Here is a 19219-nt window from a genome sequence, read left to right as displayed (position 1 = left end):
TGTTACATGTATTGGTTTGTGAGTGTTTCTGGAAAACTACGGTGTGTGAAGACCAATTTCCACGCCAGCATTGCATGCATCCAAATATTAATAATGCACAGAGGCACAGAATTAGAGCAGTTAGATTCAAATGCTAACATGTCTCATTTCCCTTTTTATTGGTTGTTTTGCTTAGTACTTCTTAAAACAAAAATAAGAATCTGGTTTTCAAGTATTTCTTGCCACTGTTGAGTGAACACTTTCCCCTGCTGCCCAGAAGGTCATTTCTTGTCTCCCATACAAGATGCATGTGGTGACAGGGTTAAAAGCACTCTACATTTAGGAGGCCCTGGGTATTACCAGGGAGTTCCCAGTTCATTCTTTTCAAGGTCAAACTGTGATAAATATCATCCTAAATCCAAATATATTCAAGGTTTTTCATGCTACCAGATTCTTCTAGTGCAGTGGCTCAGAGGCTGAGCTTTGGAATTTCTCTTATGCGTTGTTTGCATTCCCTCTCTGCCACTTTCTAGTTCTCTGACCTTGACTGTGTAACAAAACTTGGCTCTATGACTTACTGGCTATATATCTAAGCTTTAGCTTCCCCATCTATAAAGTGGGGATAATAATAGTACTCAGTAGGGTTACTGCGATTAAATGCGCTAAAACTGGAAAGGACTAAGTATAATCCGTAATATAGTAAGTGTTCAATAAATGTTAGTGATCACTGGTAAGAATAAAATGCTAATTTTATGCTTTTCTTTATTATATGATGAGAGAAGGTGAGAAATGGCCGAATGATCTGAACTGTGTGATATTTAGATATTTTTTCCTGCAGAGGTAGCATTATGTTCTATAAATCCTCTAATGTAGTAGGTAGTATCTATTCTGAACAGGTCTCTCTGAATTAGGAGATTGGAAATGTCAGCAAATGATGTTCAAGTAGATTCAATTCTTTTTTGTGAGGGAGGTAGGGTTGGGGCAAGCATTTTCATGCGGATATAAGAGGGCTTCAAACCAAAATTTAAAATCTGGCCGACCACTGCTGTTTCCCCCAGAGGTTGTGGGAGAGAAATTTTATGAGAAATTTTATCCTCTATTCTAAATATATTTTGAGGGGCGGGCTGGGGGGAGGGGAGATTCTTCCCAGAGGTGTTTCTTTGTTTTAGAACCAGCCATGTATGTGTTGTCTTGATACCTTGTGTATATCACCTCCCAGGCCACTTCCAAAACAGGAACCAGTGGAATTTTTGATGAACAGCTAAGCTCGGGTTATTTCTGAGAGGCATGTGGAGATAGACACGAAGCTTTCTTGATGCTGCAGGAGGAACTTAAATGTCTTGGATGCCTCGCGCAGTCAGAAGGCTGTGCCCTAAGCAGAGAAAGGAAATCTCTCTTCTAAATTGCACCAATTGTTTTCAATCTTCTTTTACTTTTACCTTCCCACACTAAGTCTATCAGTTCTGCCAGTCTGATGTCTAAAAATAGTTGCTATGGGGATATTTGCGTTTGATAAAATGCCATAGGGTCCTTGGCTAATTGGCAGGGGAATTATTTCATGATCAATTCTTTAGATATTTGTTCACAATTAAATTGACCATCTTAAACTTGTTTTTTTAAGGGAGCATGAGCAAATGCCAAGTTCAAAATGCCGCATAAAAGCAAGAAACAGATCTGAGGTGAAGAATCTCTAGGGTTAGTGTGGTCAGAGGGACATATTCGTCACTTGCCTGTGGCTATGTCTACAGACAAAGAGAGGAGAATAGCAAGGTTGCTTGGGCAGAAATGAGAGCACAGAGGGAGCTGGGGTTAACCCAGGGTCACAGAGAGCCCATGGTCAGTAGTGGAGTTGGCATGGAACCCAGCCCCATGGGCTTAACACAGTTATGTTATTTCTGTCTCTGCTAAACTCCAGGAACTTACTAGAAGAACACGAGACACGCATACGTTAAGAACCAGAGAGCACAGTCAGTGGGTGTCACTGTGCTGCATGTGGGACACAGAAATGCAAAGCAAGGCATTGAGGAGCATGGGAGTGGCAGGGCTCGTCCCAGCCAGACAAGGAAGAAGTCAGGATTGTTCTGGCCTGTCGTGCTGGCACTTGTCCTGGTGTCTTTCCTGATCCACCCTTGAGGCCCCAGTGTCCCTGTACTCTTTCCCTCCAATCCAAACCTGCTTTCAGAGAAAAGTCTCTAATTCAGGAAGCCTTCAGTTGTTGCACAACCAAGGTGTGGCCTGGATGGTTTCCACAGAGCAGAGGTACTCTGTTCTGGGAATTTAGACGGGGAAAGATTCTTAAAAGTTTCTTCTTGCAAATATTTTCAAAATTAGGTCTTAATATTTTAAAAAGAAGCAATTAACACACAAACAAGAAGTCCCCAAATCCTCAAATGTCAACTCCATGAAACTTCCTCGGACCACTCCCCTGAGCTGTTAACCTTCTCTCTTTTTGTTGCCAGAGCTTTTAGTGTATACAGCTTTTGATATACGTGTATCATACAATGACAGGGATATGTTCTGAGAGATGCATCATTAGGCAATTTTGTTGTTGTGAGAACATCATAGAGTGTCCTTACACTCTATGGTAAGGACACTCTCTGGTGGTATTTGTGTGTCTAAGCATAGAAAAGATTACAGTCTTATGGGACCACTGATGTATATGCAGTCCATTGTTGACCAAAACGTTGTGTGGCATGTGATCATACCTTTTTTCAAGTTCTCATCATATTTCATGCATTTATTTATTTATTTATTTATTTGAGATGGAGTTTCACTCTTGTTGCCCAGGCTGGAGTGCAATGGCACAATCTCGGCTCACTGCAACCTCCGCCTCCTGGGTTCAAGCAATTTTCCTGTCTCAGTCTCCCAAGTAGCTGGGATTACAGGCGCCCACCACCATGCCTGGCTAATTTTTTGTATTTTTTTTTAGTAGAGACGGGGTTTCACCGTGTTGGCCAGACTGGTCATGAACTCCTTACTCCAGGTAATCCACCTGCCTCAGCCTCCCAACATGCTGGGATTACAAGCGTGAACCACCATGCCCGGCGCAATTAATTGTTGATAGTTCCGTCTGTTTTGAGACAGGGACTTCCCTTTATTCATATTTGGTATATTTTTACTTGGGTAGATGCTCAGTAAAGTAAAACAGGGAAAAAAGAATCTAAAACCATTAATGCTAAGGTGCAAGCCTGGCCAACATGGTGAAACCCCATCTCTACTAAAAAAACATAGACAGGTGTGGTGGTGCGTGCCTTGAGATATTGCAGTTTCCCCAGACAACCTAAATCTACCACAATAGGAGGGAGTTTGAGTGAACAATGGGATATCTTTATACCAAGAATTTCTAATAAAGGAAATGCATATGTTATAGTAATAAGTAGAAACAACTGATTGAGTTTAACGTAATATGTAATAATGCATAGAAAGAAGGTCTGGAAGGAAATGAACCAAACTGTTGAAATCATGATTTCTAATTGGGAGCGTTATGAATGATTTTTATTTTCACCTCCTTAATTTTCTGTATTGTTCAAAGTTTCTAGAATGAACGTGTATTCATATATAACAGATAAGAAAATCTGGCTTCCCCCCCAAACAGTATCTCTGAGAAAAGGAGTTGCATTTGAGTTCTTCCAAAGTCCTTTGTGCTATGGTCGCTGACTTTTTTTGAAACACAAAGTGCTAGGTGGGTGGGGAGGACACATTAGCTTGAATTGATCCTAACAAATCATAAACTTTTAGATAATTATGGTTGTTTGCTTAATGAAAAAGGACCATGGAGGGAGGAGGAAGAAAAGGAAAAAAATTAAAAATAAAAATAAAGGATCAGAAAGCATTAACATAAATTTAATGAATCCTTTATTTGGGAAAAGGCCTCCAAATTAATTTGCAAGTTCTAGATGTCATTGTAAACCAGCTTTTTGAAGGTCCCTTTACCAAGCAATGCTATAAGTGATTACATTGTGACAACCATGAATATACATTTATAGGATGAATAGAACAAAAAATTGTTTTAGTGTTTTGTAAATGGTACTGGTGACTTGGGATAAAAATTGCAATGGAAGCATCATGGTTTAAAAAAAAACAAATTAGATGGAAGAGAAGATTATGTCTGGAAAACTATCAGATGCCTAAAAACATGTCTCATGAAATGGAAGACACTTGTCACTAGACACACAGATGGCAACTTTAAATCAGACAGCTTCATGGGATGGAAAAGTGGAAGAATATTTCTAAATTGAATTATTTTATACAATGTGACTTTAAATATGTATACTTAATTAAATTAATAAATTAAACATTGAAATTAGATACATAACTATTTCATCTATCTTCCTGAAGGCTTATATTTGAGTTGGTCCACATTATTACAGATTTTTTTTCTCTTTGGGAAAGTAACCTTATGTTAGTGTTACTTTTTATTCCTGTATGCTTTTATAATAAGAGCAAAATCAAAAGCACAAACTTGCTATGCCTTCCAGGGAATCTTAAAATTTAATAGGCATTATGCTTTTATTTAGCCATTAAACTGTAATGATGAAATCCCAGGCATCAGCTAGTGGATGGGGAAGGTATTTAGGGAGACAGTGGGGTCTCCGTGCCCTTAGAATCACTAAATTAGACAGGGCCATCTACTTAGCCCTGAGTGAGGCTGGCTTTGTCGGGGAAGATTCCATCCAGGAACATTTCTTGGAGAAGTGACTTTGGAGCTCAATTTGCAAGTAGGAAGTGGACATATTAGAAAAGAAGGAATAAAAAGACATGTGAGTGACCTACTGCTGCTTTATAAACCACCCCAAAGCATAAAGACTTAAAACCACAGCCATTTATTCGTTACCATTCTTTGGCTTGGCAATTTGGGCAGAGCACAGCTAGGACGGCTCATTTCTACTCTGTATCTGTTTGCAGTTATTGATGGGTTGGCCCATAATAGATGGCCTCACTGTCCGCCTGGGACCTGGGGAGAGAGTCCTGTAATGGCTGGATAGCTGGGCCTCTTTCTCCATGTGGTGCCTCTCATCCTTAACAAAGGACTTGTTCACAGACAGCATTATTCAAAGAAGGTGAAAGTGGAAGCTACAGGGCCTCTGGAAGCCAAACCTTGGTAGTCATACGATGTTGCTTCTGCCACATCCTATTGCTCAAAACAAGTCACAAAATCAGCCCAGATCCCAGGGAGTGGGGAAATAGATTCTGCCTTTTGATGGGAAGAGCTTTAAAGAATTTGTGGCCAGATTTATCTTAACGTAGGGCATTTCCAATGGGGAGAACAGCTTCTGGAAGGGAATAGAGGTAGGAATACAAGAAAGTTGTAGTAGGAATTTTAGAGTCCAGCCTGATTTAAATAGAGGAGGCTTGTTGATGAGCAGCTTGAAACGAAACTGGGTATGCAGCCCAAGAGGCCCAAACACTGTAAACTTGGGACCGGGAGTTTGAAATAAAGGTTAGCAAACCTCATTGCAGGATCCCAGATCACGGCCTCAGAGTTCCTTTTAATTCATCTTCTGTATTGTATTGTATTGTATTGTATTGTATTGTATTGTATTGTATTGTATATTATTTATTGAGATGGCGTCTCACTCTGTTGCCCAGGCTGGAGTGCAGTGGTGCAATCTCGGCTAACTGCAACTTTTGCCTCCTGGGTTCAAGTGATTCTCCTGCCTCAGCCTCCCATGTAGCTGAGATTACAGGCATGCACCACCATGCCTAGCTAGTTTTTTGTATTTTTAGTAGAGACAGGGTCTCACTATGTTGCCAGCCTGGTCTCAAACTCCTGATCTCAGGTGATCTGCCTGCCTCGGCTTCCCAAAGTGCTGGGATTACAGGTGTGAGCCACTGCACCCCGCCTGTTTTTATTTTTAAAACAATTTTTGCTTTGACATCTTGGAAGACCCTGTTTCATTAAAGTATACCATATCCAGGAATGGATTTTATCAATGCCTTTATGGACTTTCAGAAGACAGAGGAGCACAGAGGCAGGAAAGGACAGTGGTTACGTGCCTGAACTCTGAAGCCAGACAGACCTTGGTTCAAATCCTGTCTTCACCACTAGGAAGCCAGGTAACATTTGGCAAGTCACATAAGCTCTTTAAGCTTTGGTTTTCTGCAATGTAACATGGGACTAAAATTATACCTGTGTCACAGGAATGGCTGTGAGCATAGATAGTACACTTAAGGATTTGTAAGCATTGAACATATAAGTAAGTGCTCAGTTAGTGTCACCTGTGATTATTACCTTTGGATTTTCCTTTTTCATCTGTAAAATGGGTTACTGCTGCTGGAATTCCTGGGTCTTATTCTTAAAATGGCTAATGAAATTCTACATCAAGGAATTTGAAAAGATTAAGGACTATGTCCCCTTATGTTCTTATTGTTCCCTTAGTGTTCTTATGATCTGTATACAAAAAAGTCTGTTCCAAAGCTAATTGCTACTCTCTACTGAGAGAAGACCAACCTCACAGCAAGTTGCAGTGTTGATGTGTTAAAGAAAAAATACATTTATTATCTAATTGAATATATTATATAAGATGAATTAGGATGCTGGAATGTGCTTAGTTTTAAGCATGCACCTTTTCCCTATTTAACAAATATTTTGAAATCTCCCACTGTGTTATATGCCCTATGCCAGGTATTAGAGATATAATGATAAATGAAATCAACATTGTTGCTCTCAAGAGCTGCTTTTAATACTCTGCATTAAATAAGGTCTCAGTAAAAATATACATGATTTTTCACCCCAGAGAATATTCACGAATAGATCACTTAAGTTTTTGTTCTCAATCCTGGGCCATTGTTCATATTAACTTAATAGAAGTAATTTGATATGTTTTGGGGAATAATCACAATTATTTTGATAGAAAATTCTAGAGCCAACCCTAAGTCTGGTCCACCTGTCTGGCAAGTAAAGTGAAAACTCTATTGTAGTAGTGTAGAGCTTCTCTAAGTCCCTTACCTGGGGAAAAAGCCTTTTCCAAGGCTGTTTACACCTCTCATAGTTTTGATGGCACAAAAACATCAAGTAAGGAAGACTGTTAACCATAGGTATATTCTTTAAAAAAATTAATATACACTAATCCACATAAAACCAATGCCTCACACACCATGTTAATTGGAACTGACATCTTTTTTTGTAGTCAGGGTTTTCACATCTCTACAAAACAAATAACTATTTACTCAATAAATAGAAAGCTTATAAGGGGGCCCAGTTTAGGTATGAGGAGACCGCAAACTTAAGCTAAGTGATAATGAAACATAAACCCTTTGGTAGAGTATGGAACTAGGTTCAGCAGAAAAATATGCTGTGTTCCGGCTTCAGTTCTGTTTCAGGCAAGTGGCTGATACCTGACTGAGGATGCATCTTGGCCCCAGAGTGGAGGTCACGACCAGACCAAAGTGCTCTCCATCTTCATTATTCCATTCAGAGCATCTGAACAATGCCAAGAAAGCTCCTGGCCTCTTTGCTGTCTCCAGCTATGCTAACTTCCTAAGGTTCTACTCAGAAGCATACAGTCCTCTCTGTTCCTCTCCCCTGCTCTCAATTTTCCTCTGTAACTCTCCCTTTAACCATTTCCCAAAAAATCAATGAAGCAGTCATGTTGTCTTATGTTATATGTGTTAATTACAATCCCTAAAGAAGGAAACAAAAAGTATTGACACATAATTCATTTTGGGGCAGAAAAAAAAGCAATTTTTTTTGGGTATAGTGAACAGGGTAGCATCTAATCTACTGTCAATTAACTATAAACATGCTCATTCCAGCACTTTAAAACAGAATCCCTCCAGAAAACAGAAATACATTTTTAATGGAGCCACCTGTGCCTCAAGGCCCCTGAGAACTTTAACAGGGATCAGCCCATGAAAATAGTTGCTATAAGCATATATAATAAATTAAACATGAATTTTAAATTATTCATTACCTTCCTGAGGGATTGAGATGCTGTAGGGATAATGAAAATGCAATGTTAATAAGCAATCAGTTGTGATTTTAAAAAGGAGGTGAAAAAGAAGGGTCCATCTACATTTCACTTTTGCTGAAGAATGAGCTAAAAGGACAGCTTTAAATTAATACTAATTAATGTAAACTTGCAATGAAAGTTATTACTTTATTTTATTTTATGATTTTTATTTTTTATTTTTTGAGACAGAGTCTTGCTCTGTTGCCCAGGCTGGAGTGCACTGGTGCGATCATGGCTCACTGCAACCTCAACCTCCTGGGCTCAAGGAGTTCTCCTGCCTCAGCCTCCCAGATAGCTGGGATCACAAGCACGCACCACTATGTCCAGCTAATTTTTTTATTTTTGGTAGAGATCGAGTCCATCTACATTGACCGGGCTGATCTTGAAGTTTTGATCGTCATGCCTCAGCCTGTCAAAGTGTTGGGATTACAGGGATGAGCTACCATGCCCAGCCTACTTTATTTTATATTTCACTGAAATGTTATTGGTCTATATTGTCACAAATTTAATCATAAAACAGAGCTAGGAGAGAAAAATAATAATAGTAATAATGATAGATACTATTTATGAGTTACTTTGATTGCACTTTTAATAAATTATCCTCACTTCAAATACGAGGCAACCAAGTGTAGAGAGGTGAACTTGCCCTTGGTCATAGGGCTAGGATTTGAACACTAGTCTGTGAGGCTAAAGCTTACGTTTTTCTCACTACATTGCTCTAGTGAAACCATATTGCCTCCTGAGGGTAGAATGATGAAGAGAAGTAGCTAAGCACTCTGTAGTCAGAGTTGCTGGTTTAAATACTGGCTCTTATTCTTACTAGCTGTGTGACCTTGGATAACTAATCTAATTTCTCTCTGCTTCAATTTCTTCCTATATAAAATAGAGATAATGTGAGAATTAAATGGGACAAAGTATACACAGCAATTAAACCAATGCTTGCTATACAACAAGTGTTCAATATGTGGTACAATTTTTGTTACTGCTATTATTGTTATTATTACTGAAAGTAAACAAAAATAAAAAAGAGTGGCTTGGCTGCTTTAAATGAGAAACAGCCCTAAAGTAATGCCAGATGCTCTTGCTGGGTCTTGGAGAACAGCAGATTACTCACTCTGTTGAGTTGTCAAGCCTGGGTGATCCCTGCCTGCCGCCCTCACAGTCTGCTGTTTACAGTCCCGAATGCATCCAGTGGAATGGTCCTCCCCATGTGCAGCATCTGGTGCAATGTAGGAGACCCTTCAGCTTCCTCTGGACTGTTTTTCTTTTCTGTTTGTGTCCATCTTCCTTGATCAAACTCCAGAAGGCATATCCCCAGTAGGTTTCTCCATTTTGGAGGACCTCTTCCATATTTTACGTGCTAGGATTGTGGTATTCTGTTATGGCAGCCCTAGCAGATGAATAATACAGGCAGAATGGTCTTCGGGTGGTCTGAAGCAGGAGATATGGCACTCATGGTGCTCTCTGATGAAGCCTGAGTCAATGGAGGAGCCCGCAGCTGCTGGGTCACTTGGTCTCAGGTTTGTGAGAGTCAGCTGAGGGACAAGAGCTCTGGGAACTTTGAAGGCACCCTCTCGAGAAAGCGTTTTCTGTCTTAAATATTTTCCTCCACAGGTTTGAAATTGTATCAGTAGAAATTCACATGGGGGTCTTGATGCCTTCTTTAGTTTTCAGCAATCTCATGATAAAATGAGAATGTACCTGGTCACCAGGATGCTGTTGATAGGCTGAGAATGTGGGGTGTGGTTTCTGGAAAAGGACTGCAGGGAAGCGGCAGTGAAGGACAGATGGGCCAGATCTTTAGGTTCTCTCCCTTCCAGCTTTGCCCAGGACCAGCCTCGATGAGCTTCTCATGGGGCTTACAGAAAGAAGGGTGGAGTTTTGGTTCTTCCTTGGAGGTGTTAATACTTACTTCTCTGGATGTGAGGCTCTGGGCTGGGGGCACAAGGCTACAGTGATTGCTTCATTGCTTGGTGGTGGAGTCTTTGAGGTCCTTCTTTTGACCTTTCAGGCTCTACAACATTTTGATCAGAAGTTTTTGCTTTTAGTGTAAGGGATGTGGTACAATTGGGGAAGGTGCTATTGGGGTTTTTAGTGTAAGGGATGTGGTGCAATTGGGGAAGGAAGTGTGGAGAACAAACAAAGCAAAGCACACTGGCCAGCCATACATAGTTCAGTAAAACAACACATTTCTGCCCCGCCCCCACTAAAGTACTTAAGCTCCCCAACCTTTTTTCTTTTACCTTGTCCCTTTTTTGGGCCTCTAGAAGGAAAATATCCCTCTTTTTTTCTTACTACTGACTCTAGTGTGTTTATAACTTTGGTATTTTTGTTTGTCATTGTTTTGGCTTAAACGTGAATGTAAAGGAGAGTTCAACAGCAGTAAATAAAGTGCTGAGTAGCCTGTAGAAATGCTTTTGTATCTGAAGTCAGATTACATTTGTCCTCCAGTAAGATTTCTGTCACTGCCCTCTCTGCCTTCCTTCCCCTAGCATGGCAGGCTGTCCCCACACTCTCAGGGTGCTAGCAGCTTCTTGGATTTACTCTTGACTTTTCATGAGATTGTTGGAGACTGAAAACAAAAAAAGCCTTTAAGATCCTAAAACAAATTATAACTAAGGATATAATTTCAGACCACTGGGACACATATGGTGAGGAAGAGGACCCTCCCAATGTTTCCAATAGGTCAGTCTATAATCAACGAGAGTTCTGCACGGGAATGAAACAGAGGATGCTGAGATGGAGAAGAATCAGGATGATTGTGTACGAATGAGTGGCAATAGAGATAGCTTCCTCAAAAGGAAGAAATATGCATCACTGTCTGTTCTGGGTCAAATAGAATGTTACAAATTATAGGAAAGAAATGGTCTAGGTAATTATTTTTATACCATTTCACTTAAAACCCTTCATTTTCTTTGAATCGTAGTCGTTTGTTTTCTTTCTAGGTGGGGTGATGGAATAATCATCTGCCAATATATGGCTCCAATGTATGGGGAGTGGTCACACACCAGGATGTGAAAAATGCATATTTTTCTCAGTGTGTGGCCTTATGGATGAGAGAGAAATAGCCACTGACAACGTGGGGGAAAAGAAATACCTTGACTAAATTATATGGCATTCTTTATGATGTTGCAGTTCTTTTAAAATGACCTCAAAACTTTCCTAAAAGAAACTGAATGTATATCTGTGAAGGCTAATTAAGAATGTGAATAAACACAAAAATGACACTTTTGAAAAAAATCTTTTTGGAATCTGTACCATACTTCTTATAGTCTCTGGCCCAAATGACAAAGATGAACTCTGTTAATACATTATGTGGGTCTATCTATTGGCAGTCAACTTGTTGGAGAGGCTGCCTGACTTGGATATAAATAATAAGAGAATTGCATAAATAAGAGAATTTGCACTCTTTACGTAGGAGTGCAAAGCCAAGTCTATCTTTAGGGGGATTCTAGCTAAGGAGAGTCCATTCCATATATTTATTTAGATAATTTCCTATGTAGCTAATCTTGGACACCATCATCAAATAAATCAGTACAGAGTAGATTGTATTTTCTCTAGAGAAACAATGTTAGAATGGAACTTTGAAACAAGTAAGTCATTGTTATGGCCAATAGTATGTTATAAAAGCAAACGTAGCACCCAAATAAGTAAATGTATTTTCTAAATCTTAATAAAATATATATATATAGATATCTAAATATACCATATGTGGACTGTGGAAAGGATATAGATCTAAAGATACACATCAGCTGTATCTTACCAAAAATTTATTTGTTAACTAGAATTAAGCATTTTCTTAAGAACTGAATTTGTTGTCCAGAAATGTAGACAGTCCCGTTGGATGTCTTGGATCTCTTAAAAAACAACTCCAAGCAATTTCCTGCAGAAAATGACTTTTCCCCCTGTTTAATATACTCCCTGTAGCAAGCAAAAGCATTTAAATCATTTCACTGACCTCAGCACTACCCTACAGTGATACTCAAAACATGCTTGTTGTTAGGAAGATCGGTAGCAGTGTTTTGTCTACCAAAAGGGTTTATTTTAATGACATGTTACAAGATGAATAAATGTTCATAGTACACAAAATGTGCAAATAAACAGAAGGAAGAAAAGTAATATTTCATAATTTTACATCTTCAGAGGTAATTACTGGTTTTTGACATGTATGTTTCCATTTAACCATGTAGTAACAAATAGCTTATCTCATCAAGTATTCATAGCATCATTTAAAGTGGATGCCTATTATTTCTATATAGCATACTTTATTTAACCAACTTCCATTTCTGGACATTTCAGTTGCTTCTATTGTTTTTGCCATTATGCCTGTAGCACCCACACCTGTGGCTTCATGGGGAGTTTGCTTCATTTAGGTACAGGGTTACAGATGGCTCTGCTGATAGCAGTTGGACTTGGGCTGCTGAGGTACCCTGGAGTTTAGATGCGAAGGAAAATCCCCCCAGCACTTTGAGAAGTACACCTTGGGGTCCATTTTGCCTGAAAGGAGAGAAGACTTGAAGGTTGATGGCAAGGAGGTTTCGGAAGTCAAGTGAGTGATGCTCTTTGAGTGGGCCCCAGGGCATGTTCCTCATGAGTGAAGACCAAAGAGCTTCTGCTGCAGAGGAGACTCAGGGGAAACGTAGACATGCTGAGCTGTCCTGTAGATGTCACTCGGCCTCCTCTGTGGCCACCCCAGTGCTTGCTCAGTGTTCTGTGAACAAGGTAGGAGTCAGGGCTAGAGGCTGTGCATGTATTCAACAACATTACAATGGCTGACCTGGTCATTGGCCCCACCGAACGCCAGATTTGCTGAGCAATGTCCAGTCTTGAACATTTCATATGGTACCACATGCCAAATGAGGGGTAGATGGATTAGCCACCTTTTTGGACCCCTTCTGACCAAGCGGCACCAACAGTGGAATGCTGAACTGCTAGGATCCATACCACCTGTTGGAAACAACAGTAAGACTCAGTGAATGAGGGGGCCTGGCTCTCTAGAGGGAGTTATCTGTTACTCCATGGAGTCATTCACAAAACACTAGAGCACTACAAAGAATCCATGGTGGGTTCCAATATTGTTTCTAGGTCTTTTGCACTAAGTGAACTGGCGAAAACTCTTGACTGGTAGGACTAAGGGAAGAGTGTTCACCATCATCTCCTGTGACTCTCCAGTCTGTCCACCTCAGTAGGAAACCCATGTCTTGTTTTAGACCCTGGGTAACTAATTGTAGAGATGCCTCAGCCAATGTCTATGCTCTTCCTCAAAGAATGAGCTTGAAGGCAGAGAACCAGTTGGTTCCTATGGCAGGCTTTGCTTTTTTTTCCAATAAGCCCTGCATGATGCTGGCTCACTTGCACAATATTGAACTGTTCATCCAGGGGGTAGTTACAGATTCTGTGGCTTAATTTTTAATATATATATAACATAAAATTTATTATTTTAGCCATTTTTAAGTGTAGAGCTCTGTGGCATGAATCTGTGGGCTTCTTGCTTCTAAACTTAAGTCCATGCCTGTTTTCTACTGAAACTCCAATCTCTTCGGTGGAAGGCTCATATTTCCTCCATGCAAAGATACCATTAATTGTGTAACAAAGCACTGTATTCATAGCCATATTTTATTAAAAAAGACATTCTTGGCAAGTTTCTTTGGGTGTCAGTTATAAGCCACACTCCTATTTCAGAAGTGAAAATTATGCATCATAGAATGGAGGAAATACATGGCTTCTTTCTGTCCCATGGCAATGGCAGGAGTTTCAAAAAATGTTTCTGAGGGGAGAGTCACTTTCTGCATGGTGTACATGATGATCAAGCTGGAATCCTACACTTGGTTGGGCAGTCATAGGAGCACCACAATACTATCCAGGCAACCCCATTAGCCATCTTCCGGCTGAGGGGAGTCAAGTACTCTACCATCTAATCTTCATTGCCTTGGTGAGTTCACATGCCTTATTCCCTTTCCATATGGCGTTGACAGAAACTGTGGAATGTGTAGACAAACGGTAGCAGAATTGAGGCATAGGTGTGAGGCTGCATGAAATGAATGTTGATATTTTGAAATGAGAAAGATGGGTTCTTCCTATTAGGCGAAATCCACATTAAAGAGAAGAGCACAGGCAAACCTGGAACTGAAAGGGAGAAGTCAGCTTGAGAGTAGGGTGGGGGAAGAGTGAAGAGCAGAGGGCCAGCTCTGTCGCCTGGCTTGGTTATGGTGGAAAAGACTGCATTTGGCAGAACACATAATCAATGACGGATTTTTCATTTTTATTTAAACTTTGGCTTACCGAAGCAATTTCCTTTTTCTTCCTCACTGGTTTTCAGCCCTGAGCCTCTACCCAGCTATCAGCAGGAGGGAGTCCCCACACAAATGCCTGGTATTGGTGATAGATCTGTGTTAATTGTATCCATACTTTCCTACCCAGTCTTTCTTATAATTATGGGCAAGAAATTCTAAGACAGATGGTTAGCTTTCTCCATATGCTCTGTGACAATGGAAATGAGCAAAGCTCATGAACTGACAGGAGGCCTGAGAGGGGGCCATTGTCTCATCAGCACTCAGTTCTATCTGATTGGGTTGATGCTGCAAAGGTAATTTAATGTGTCAGAGCAAACATGTGGCAAGACCAGTACCTATGAGAGAAGCATTGCATTTTTAAAAGCCTGAAGTATGAAAGAGATTTTTTAAGTGTCTAGAAGTCAGGAAAAACTTTAGGTCTCTTAAACTAGATAGCATCTTAGTGACTTTACTCTCAGCTTAAGGTGCATAGACAAATTTAAACAGGACTCTCCATGTTTCCTGGAACCTAAAATTCACCAGGAAGTAATTAGTATTTACAGACAAATAATGCTTCAAGAGACCTATGAGATAAAATACATGTTTGGATTTGTGGAAAATAACAAAATATCACAACACTCTCAGTAAAAAAATTGTATTGAAGACTTAATAACCACAGAAAGAAAAGCAATTAATATTTATTGAGCATCTACAATCTGCTGAGACCTTTATATACATTTCTCACTTTAACCTCAGTGTAACCTTGGCGGTAGGCTTGATCTATATTTTGTAGAGTAAAATAATCAGGCTTAGAGTGTTTAAGTAACTGTCAAGGTCTGATGCCTGGCAAGTTGTGGAACTGATGTCTGACACTTCCCATCACACCAGTTACCTACTACCTTTAGCTACATTGAGATAAAATAGAAACAACTGAATTCTCTAGGTTCCATCTAGCCTTGCTGCTCTAACCTCCGTCTCTCTTAAACTCCGACACCGGCCCCTTCCTATGGAATCATATGTTGACTGACCACATACTGCTTTGTGATGGGTTTCTATTTTTTAACCCACATTTGAAACTTTGTTATTTAATGTTTTGCATGTGTATTGCTTTTCTCTTTAGTGGATGATAAGCCCCATGAGGGCACTGACTTTGATTGTTGTAGTTCCCACACCATTTTGTGAATAATTGATGCTCGATTACTACCTATTGATTTGATTTTAATTAGTGTGAAGGAGATAGTTTCTAAGCTATAGTTGATCTGATATAAAAGTCACAGTCAAGATTGTTTTGAGGCATTTAAAGTACTTTTCATGGGACTTCTGACAATTGTTACACCCACAGTGTTAGTAATTCAGAGAGATTAGTGAAGAAATAAATGGATTTTTAAATTTTGAGATTAGCTATATCATGAAGGATTTCAGTGAGATATTTCATTACTTTAGCACTTTACTGTTAAAAATCCCTGTAGATTTCCATCAACTTCCTTGTTATGTTTTCATTTTTCCTTTAATCAGATCAAAGTCCACCTCTACCAGGGAAACTTACTAACTACAGAGACAACCTTATTGCTTATACCTCTGAGCTTTACCTTTCCCAATATTTCAGAAGGCTAAGACTTAACATTTTTTTATGTAGAAATATCCATCAAGGTCAAAAGGTGGCAGGCAAACAAAAGCTAATTTCATTCAGAAGATTGTTTTCTCTTGGCCTTGGCGCTTGTTTCCTGCTTGAGTCACTTCCCCCGAGAGGGTAGCCCTGGACAGCAGACACGAGAGTCGGTGAGAATTGTCTTAATGAACAACAGAAGACATACACAAACTTTCTTTCAATTTGTGGTAGTCCTTATTTTGCATTGGAAAATATGTGTAATTCACACCACTATAATTCCCATTCTTATGCCAAATGCAGTCCTGGAGGAGGCTATTGCTGGCACAAGGTCTGGAGTTTGTACTGCATTAAAGCCAGTAGCTTGTTTTTCCATCTGGGCTAGGCACAGAGTTTGCAAACTTTTTTTCTGAGTTTTCATTCCCTGGTAAATTCCAGTCTCGGGCTACTGTAGGACATAGACAAAGCTTTATCCCAAAAGTTGCAAATGGAATATGGCCCTTGTTTAAAAGTGTTTTGCTACTGGAAGTACAACTAGTTCCACTGAGGTTTGTGTTGGCCACCTCAGGCTTGTGGGCTCAGTTCAAAGTTTTAGTTTAGTTCTGCAAGGTTTATGACTTGGCTACCTGAGGGACTGGCCCTCACGCTGTTCCTTCCTCCCAGCTGAGAAGATCTGCTAGAGCACTTGCCTAAAGCTTTCCAGATATTACTTTGGAATAGTCACGATGATGGCTCAAGTGTTCTTGGAGGATATTCACATTTGGAACTTCCTTATGTGGTCTGACGTGGCTCCAGCTGTTTTCTTTTCCTGTTAGCAGAGGTGTTTAATTACTCTGCCTTGTTTGTTGCACTAAACTGATTTAATCAAAGATCTCCCTAAGTTTGGAGACTGTATGTTAGTTTCCTGTTGCTGGTGCAACAAATCCCACAATTAAAACAACACAAATTTATTTTCTTACTGTTCAGAAGGCCAAATGAATCAAAAAAGGCTAAAATCAAGGAAGGTGTCGGCAAGGCTGGATCTTTCTGGAAGCTACCTGGGAGAATCTATTCCTTACCTTGGCCACTTCTGGAGGCCACCAGCAGTCCTTGGCTGCTGGCTGCATTACTCCAATCTCTGCTTTCATGCTCACACTGCTTTCTCCTCTGCTGTAATCAAATTCCCTCTGCCTCCCTCTTAGGTCCCTGTGATTATATTTAGGGTCTCACTAATGGAATCTGACATGCATAACTTGTTGGTTGAGGTGGTTAAAAAAATGGGTACCTTTTCTAGTTTGTCTTCTCTTGCCTCCTAGGTAGACTAAATAAAAAATAAAATGCTCCATATTTCAAAGGATGGTGGAGCCACAAGACAGAAGGAACTGGGTCCTTGGGTCACCACATTCAGGAAAGCCTTCAGGCAACTAGAAATACTCTCACTGAATTGATATAGAAGCGAGACAAAATATCATATTGTTTTAAGCTACTAAAATTTGGGGGGTTTTGTTTGTTTCAGTACCTTATGTTATCCAAGTTATCACATGAGGAGGATTCCCTTATGCAACATACTATGCTTCCTGTGTTTGGGTCTTTATTGTCATGAAGTGCTAGTGCTTTTACTTGACAAATGTCATTGGTAGGTACATCTCCCTTTTATTAAGCTAAAATCTGATGAAATCCTGTTAGTTTTAGCCATTGATCTCTGGAGCAAGACCAGGAAAGAGTGTGTTTATGATATGGAGGCTTCTTTTTGTGGTGGAAGAGGCCAATTTCGGAGGCCAAGTCTAGCTTGGAAGAGTGTTGCCTGGAAAGGAATTTGAGAAAACGTCACACTGAATACAGTTGTGGTTAGATGCAGAGATGGACTTGAGAGAGGCTGTCTAGAAGCTCAAAGTGAGTCTATAAGGGTTGAGTAGACCCTTATGTGATGAATACCAGGAAGACTGAGATTAACATCTAAACCCAGTAATCAGCATGAGGGGTTAGATGTGTCTCTTCATGAGTGGTAGGGAGCTGTTGCTTGAAGGGATCGGAGTAGATGAGACAGGAGAAACAGAAAAAAATCTGCCCCTCTATTTATGTCCTCCATGAGCTTTATCTTCTCCAACCTAAGCAGACCTTTCTTTTTATTTCTTTTTTTAAATTTATTATTATTATTATTTTTGAGACAGGGTCTCACTGTATCACCCGGGCTGAAGTACAGTGGCATAATCATAGCTCACAGCAGCCTCCACTTCCTGGGCTCAGGCAATCCTCCTACCTCAGCTTCCAGAGTAGCTGGGACTACAGTTGTGCACCACCATGCTTGGCTAATTTTTTTATTTATTGTAGAGATGGAGTCTCGCTACTTTGCCTTGGTGTGTCTCAAACACCTGGCCCCAAGCAGTCCTCCCATCTTGGCCTCCCAAAGTGCTGGGATTACAGGCATGAGCTTCCGTACTCAGCCAGCAAACCTTTCTCTTGTTGTTTGTTTTTTTTTGTTTTAGTCTGTAGACATCATAAAATTCTTTGTATTTTCTTCTGGATTCATCTTAGATTGTATAGAATTAAATATAGCACTTCATATATGGCCAGTCTAGTATAGAACTCATGAGATGATTATTCTAACATCTGAATGTTATGTGCTTTGAAATAAAACAGACTGGGGCTGACTTCTGCCACTTACAAACTGGGTGATTTTGGGTAAAATACTTCTCTGAACCTCAATTTCTACATTTATAAGAGAAAAAATTATACTGAATCATATGGCGATTGCTGTGTAACAAAGCACCCTAAAATGTAATGATTTAAAAAGACATCTGTATATTATTTCCCAAGAGACTATGGGAGAGTTGGTTGATCTCGGCTGGACTCTTCTTTTTTTTTTTTTTTTGAGACAGCATCTCACTCTGTTGCCCAGGCTGGAGTGCAGTGGTGTGATCACGGCTCACTGCAGCCTCAACCTCTTGGGTTCAGGAGATCCTCCTGGATGGGTAGCATGCACCACCACACCCAATTAAGTTTTTGTAATTTTTTGTAGAGATAGGGTTTCACTATGTTGGCCAGGCTGGTCTCAAATTCCTGGGCTCAAGCGATCTGTCCCCCTCAGACTCCCAAAGTGCTGGGATTACAGGTGTGCACCACTGTGCCCAACCTGGACTTATGTATCTAAAGTCAGTAGGTTGGTGGGGGCTGGTCTGGTCTAGGATGACTTCAGCTGTCATGACTTAAGTGGTTTCTCATCTCCTCACAGGCTACTCTGGGCTTGTTTCTATGGAGATTAGCAGGGTTCCAAGGAAGGAAGGGTGGAAGCATAGGCGGCTTTGTGAGACTCAGGCTGAGAAGTGGCACAACATCACTTTGGTTGCATTTGTTTTGGCCACAGCAAATATAGCCTAGATTGAAAAGTTGAAGATTTCATCTCTTAATGGGGGTGGAGTAGTTAAAAAATC

Source organism: Nomascus leucogenys, chromosome 9 (assembly GCF_006542625.1).
Source record: "Nomascus leucogenys isolate Asia chromosome 9, Asia_NLE_v1, whole genome shotgun sequence".
Lineage (NCBI taxonomy): Eukaryota > Metazoa > Chordata > Mammalia > Primates > Hylobatidae > Nomascus > Nomascus leucogenys.
The sequence above is the reverse complement of the archived record's forward strand: the minus strand, read 5'-3'. Positions refer to the sequence as shown.